The sequence below is a fragment of the Propithecus coquereli genome, unplaced genomic scaffold (assembly GCF_000956105.1).
Source record: "Propithecus coquereli isolate 6110/MARCELLA unplaced genomic scaffold, Pcoq_1.0 Scaffold137, whole genome shotgun sequence".
NCBI lineage: Eukaryota > Metazoa > Chordata > Mammalia > Primates > Indriidae > Propithecus > Propithecus coquereli.
This window is the reverse complement of record NW_012137969.1, coordinates 4,231,274-4,237,426: the sequence shown is the minus strand read 5'-3', so window position 1 is coordinate 4,237,426 and position 6,153 is coordinate 4,231,274.

The window sequence follows — 6,153 nt, the reverse complement described above, 5'->3', positions numbered from 1 at the left end:
AGAAAAACGAAACAAAACCCTCAAGCTTCAGCAGGGGAAAGGGGGGCACACCCATCTCGAAGTACACTGGGGCATTCAGTTATCCTTCGTAGGGCCTGTCCTCCAGGGAAACTGTCTTCCCAGAGCCCAGCTGACTGGGGTCTAGCAGAGACTAAGCAATCGCTCATCTTCTTCTCATGCCTTAATTTCCTCATTTATAAAATCGGAGTAATAGCCATAACTGGTCTCCCAAGGTTGCTGGTTGTGAGGATGAGATGATTCATGCTGGTGAAATGCCCTGAGTAGTGCCTGGCATAGGCACACGCTGGGTACACATGTGTGGGTACAGGTAGACATTCCTATTATCATCACCCCCTGCTGCTAGACATGGGGGACACACAGATACTGGTGCAGCTTTGGATCCTGATGACTTTCCCGTCCCCAAATTGCATCTAGTCCCAGGATCCCCAGTTGAGCAGCTTTTGGGGGGTTGCTGCAGATCTGGTATTTGGGCTAAGATTCTTGCTTTCCTCATTTCCAAGTCTGTTCTTGCGGAACAGCCTTCATTTCTTGAGGTGACAGGAGTGAGTTTCTGAGTGTCTGACAGCCTCACTGACATCATCTCTTTGAACCTCACTTAATGGTAGAGGAAAGTAGGCCCAGAGAGGCCAAAGACTTGTCCAAGGTCACACAGCTGGTTAATGGTGGAGCTGGCCCCAAAGTCTATGCCCTTTCCTCTGTGCCAGGACACTGGTTTGATTCAATGCAGCAATGCAAGTGTTTCAGTTAGTTTCACTTCACCAATCCATCCAGGTCAGGAATGGATTTATTCAAATTACTTCCATTGTTGTCACTAGTACATTGTCCAGATGGTGAATAAATGTATGGATCATCCACTCCCCATATCAACTCCCCTCTGGTATCCACACTTCTGTGTAGTCCCATCGCATATTGAATGGGGCCGACCTGTGTAGCCACCAGGATATTGTGGACGTGCCAGAGTGGGATTTCCAAGGCTAGATCATAAAAGGCCTTGTGGCTTCTCTTTGCTTCTTCTTGGATTCTTGTTCCAAGGGAAGCCATATTGTGAGGACACTCAAGCAGCCCAATGGAAAGGTCACGTGGCCTCCTGCCAATAACAGCACCAACTTTCCCGGTGTGTACGGCACTGCCTTGGAGGTGCAAACTCCAGGCTTAGGCAAACTTTCAGAAGATGCAGCCCCAGCCAATATCATGGTGCATCCTCACTAGACATCCTGAGCCAGATCCATACAGCTGAGTCATTCCCCAATTTCTGACCCATAGTAACTGGGAGATGATAAATGTTTATCATTTTAAGCCACTAGGTGTGGAGTCATTCGTCACACTGCAATAGATGAGTAACACACAGCACCTCCATCTTTTTCTAAGTCCCAACACCACTGTACTCTGTCAAGAGTGTTTTTCACCCTTGCTTTGGTTTGAACATGTTTCCTGTGGTATTGGAGTCAGACATCTCTTTTCCTGAATTGGTGTTTAAGAAATATGTGTGAGTTCTAAATGACAGAGTGGCTGTAAAAGAAAAACCCATTAGCCTGTGAGAAGCAAGCTGAGGAAAACATGGTTCATCTCGTTTAAGTTTCTAGGCAATGGTCTCAAATTAAGGAAGGGTAATGGTAAGTGAGTAAGGGAGTGTTTCCATGGAGGATTCTGCTTTACACACACACACACACACGCACACACACACTCTCACTCACACACACTTTTGGCCTCCCTGTCTTTTGCAGTGATACAAAAGTCCAATCCTTTTGAGGAACTGTCAGAATTCTCATAATTGTGTGATGGGAAATCCTAGGGAATGGGCAGGAGCAACATTGGGGATGCAGGCAGGATGCAAGGAGGATATAGAAGCGGCAGGACGTGACATCCAGTGGACAGGTAAAGGAAGGGGACGATGAAAAGACAGAAGAATGGTGTGAGTTCCCCAGTCACTCACCAAATACTTAATGAGCTCCAGGCCTCTGAAGATCCTAGTGTGGACCAGTAGCTTTCGGACCACGAAGCTTCTCCTCCTTAGCATCATCCACCTGCTCTCAGATGCAGCCGGCACTAGGGTTCAGGGATTTCCATGAGGATTCTCTCATGATGGGGACAGTACTCTGCTGCCTTGCATATATTTACCGAGGAACAACAGTCAAAGCAAGGATCCCTTTAGCTCAAGGGAGGGGAATGACCCCATCACCGCCTTGGGTCTTGCTAGGCAGCTACGGTGTGCCTGGTACCCAGTGCATGGCGTGATTCCCCGACTTCGGAAGATAAAGGGAGGAGAGGGTGGTAGCGCAGCCACACTGTGTTCTCTAGAGCAGCACCATCCAACAGAACTTTCTGCATTGTTTGGTGTCCGCACTGACTAGTACAGTAGCCATTAACCACATGTGGCTACTAAGCACTTGAAGTGTGGCTCATACCACTGAGGAACAGAATAGTTAATGTTACTTAGTTTTAATTGGAGTATAAATTTAGGTAGTCACATTCGGTAAGTGGCTTCTGAATGGACGGCATAGCTCTTAAGTCTTGTTTGGGGGTTATAAACAATCTCTCTAGAGATTTTTTTAAAAAAACTTTTAAATTAAGGTGCAGTTTACACCAAGTAAAATTCTCTTTTTAGTGCACAGTTCTACTTTTGTCTAATATGTATAGTCCTGTAATTGCCAGCATAATCATGATGCCCCCCCTCCCCCTGCCAAATGTCCTGCATGTCACTTTGCAGTCAACCTCTCCCTGGACCTCCAGCCCCTGGCAACCACCCATCTGTAGTTTTGCTTTTTTCCAGAATGTCATATAAATGAAATCATACATGGTCCACTGGAGATTCACCCATGTTGTTCTGTGTATGGGTATTTTGCTTCTATTTATTGCTACAAAGTATTCCATTGTATGGTTGTGCCACAGCTTGTTTATCCCTTCCCCAGCTGAGGTGCCTTTGGGGTGTTGGGTTGTTTCCAGTTTGGGGTGATAATGAATAAAGCCACTATAAGATTTGTATACAAGTTTTTATGTCAACATAACTTTTCATTTCACTTGGGTAAATACCTAGGAATGGGACTGGTAAGTGTAGTTTAACTTTATAAGAAACTGCCAAGCTGTTTTCAAAGTGGCAATACCATTGTGCATGGCATTAACAACGTAGGAGAGTTCTGGTGGCTCCCATTCTCACCAATGGTTGATATCATCAGCTTTGATTTTTAAGGGATGTTGTTAATAGGTGTGTTACTCTATTGTGGTTGTAATTTGCTCCCTAATAATTGATGATGTTGACCATCTTTTCATGTGCTATGTGTCACCCATATATCTTCTTTGGTGAAGTACCTGTTCACATCTTTTGCCTGCATTTCTTAATGGATTGTTTCTCTAGATATTTTATTGCCTCTTTAGCAATAATATTAAATAAATTGCCTCTTTAACACAGCTTTAAACATCACCTGCCAACACAGCATAGTTGTCTTGTGGATGGCTAAGTGCATTGGAGTTAGTTCTGTTCCTTTAGTTTCTGCTACCAACTCCCCAGGCTTCTGTCAAAGTGAGATCCTGGGTGCAGAGGGGTGCCAAGAGGTTGACTAGGTTCTCCCTTGAAAACTTTGTATTTTTCTCTTTTGGAGTGGATGCTTTGTGAGACAGCTTTAGCATGCCCTGTCGACTTGGAGGCAGTGAGAGAAGAATTCAGTTTCTCATATTTGGGTTGTTTAATGCCTTTTTAGTGGCCCTCTTATTTAACCTTCTCTGTGGAAGCTGTCACTATATCCAATGACTTACTGTGTAAGGAAAAAGGAATTGCAAATGACTAAATAGGTGTCCAGACTTGCCAAGGTTACTGTGAGTCAGCCCCGTGAGCTCCTTGTATTACTATTGTACAGTTTCTTGCTCCTTGGGAAAAGAATCATCTACGTTCCTCGGTTTGTGCACAATGCTTTACATTAAATATTAACTCAGGCCTGAGGTGCTTGGAAGTACATACCTGCCTCTTGTCATCGAACAGACCTGTCATTAAAAAGTCAGAAGTCACCTCAGATGAGTCAGAAGGAAGAACCTTGGAGGTTGTATGAAAATCAATCTCTCTCTCACTTTTTAAAATTGTGGTAAAATACATATAACATAAAATTTAGCATCTTAACCATTTTTAAGCCTGCAGTTCAGTGGCATTCAGCACGGTCACATTGTTGTCCAACCATCACCACCATCCACCTCCAGAACTTTTTCCTCTTCCCAAACTGGAACTCCAAACCCATTAAACACTCACTCCCTATCCCCCCACCCCCAGCCCCTGGCACTCTCTGTTCTACTTTCTGTCTCTAGGAATTTGACTACTCTAGGGACCTCACTTAAGTGGAATCATACAATATTTGTCTTTCCGTGACTGGCTTATTTCACGGAGCGTAATGTCTTCAAAGTTCATCCATGTTGCAGCAGGTGTAAAAACTTCCTTCCTTTTTAAGACTGAATAATGCTCCATTGTGTGTGTGTACAGCAAGTGTGGATGCGCACTTGGCTTGCTTCCACCCTTGGCTCCTGTGAATAGTGCTGCTATGAACATTGTGTGTGCAAATATCTCTTTCAGACACTGCTTTCAATTCTCTTGGGTGTACACCTATCACTGTTTTCCACTAGGCCACTCCATTTTACATTCCCACCAACAGAGTGTGTGTAAATCTCTGTATGAGATCAGCATTTCTTGAATCCTTCCCTGGGTCCGGTAGCTTCCAAACTGGCCTCCCACAGTCACTCCGGCTCCTTATAGGGTCCGCACGCTGCCAGAGTGATTGGATTTCAGACATGCATGCGTGTGGCTTTCCATTGCTCTTGGGATCAGACCTGATCCTCCCGACCCTCCTCGGCCCCTCCCTCCTTTTTGGCCTAACCTGGTTCAGCTGACTTGGCCGCTTGGCTCCACCCACAGTGGCCGTCTATCTGTCCACCCTTCAATGCCTGGGCTTCATTCTCCAGCCCCTGCGATCCCTCCTGGAACGCTGCCCCCACACTCCAGGCCCCGCCCGGATCCACTCAAGCACCTCTTGGACCTCAGGGAGGAGATCCCTGGACCCCTGGACGTCTCTTACAGTTTCTCCTAAAAATGTGTCCCAAACACTTACTTCGGTTTGCATCCAAGTATGCATGGATGTGAGATTGGATTAATGCCTATTTCTGCCCCAGACCGGAGGGGGTCAGCAGGGAAGCTTCCCACCCCAGGCAGGCCAAATCTCCCTCTGCACTCGCCTGTGCCACAGTCCCTCACGGGACTTACCACAGTTGTGATTTTACATTTATTAGAATGTCTTCTATTTGTGCCTGTATCTCCCACTTGACCGTAAGCTCCGCCAGGGCGGGAACTATGTCTACTTTCCCACCCTCAATAATGATTGAGGGAAATGTGGGAAACTTCACCCCCGTTTTAGGGGGACCTGAATTAGCAATGCATGACTGGGATACTGAAGTCCTAAAGGGATCCGGATGATGCCCAAATGTGTCATTCTGTGTTTTCAGCTAAGATCTCTCTCCCGGGCATCTGGAGCCCCGGGGCCTCGCGTGGGTCCAGCGTACTTGCGGAGCGGACGACGGCTCCAAAAAGGAATAGAGGGGACCAGGGGTCCATCGCGAGCACCCCTAGGCAAACTTGGTCTTCAGTTAGTGTGAAAAACCATTAATTTGGGTGCTTTAGGGTTGGGGGATGGAGCGACTCGGGCCCCGGAGACTGCTGAGGTCATATGTCCCTCTCTCCAGTGTCCCAGGACCAAAACTCTCTTGTTAGAAGTTTCTGGGGTCCCCCGACTCCACGCCAGGACGGAGGGGAGGGCAGCCTGCAGGCGCGGGTGAGGTGCCAGCCCCAGGGGCGCCCGGACCCCGTAGCACCCCCCGCGGGCCTCGCCCCCGCCCCGGCGCGCGCGCAGCCGGCGGGGCGCGTGGGGACTGGGCAGGCTCCGCTCCGCGCCGGCGCGATCCTGCCCGGGTTTCCGCGCCCACCCCGCGTCCCGGCCTCCCCGCCCCCTGCGCCGCCGCCGCCGCCGCCGCCGGAGGCCGCCCGGAGCTGCGCGAACATGGCCGAAGTCGGCGAGGACAGCGGCGCCCGCGCCCTGCTGGCGCTGCGCTCGGCGCCCTGCAGCCCCGTGCTGTGCGCCGCGGCCGCCGCCGCCGCTTTCCCCG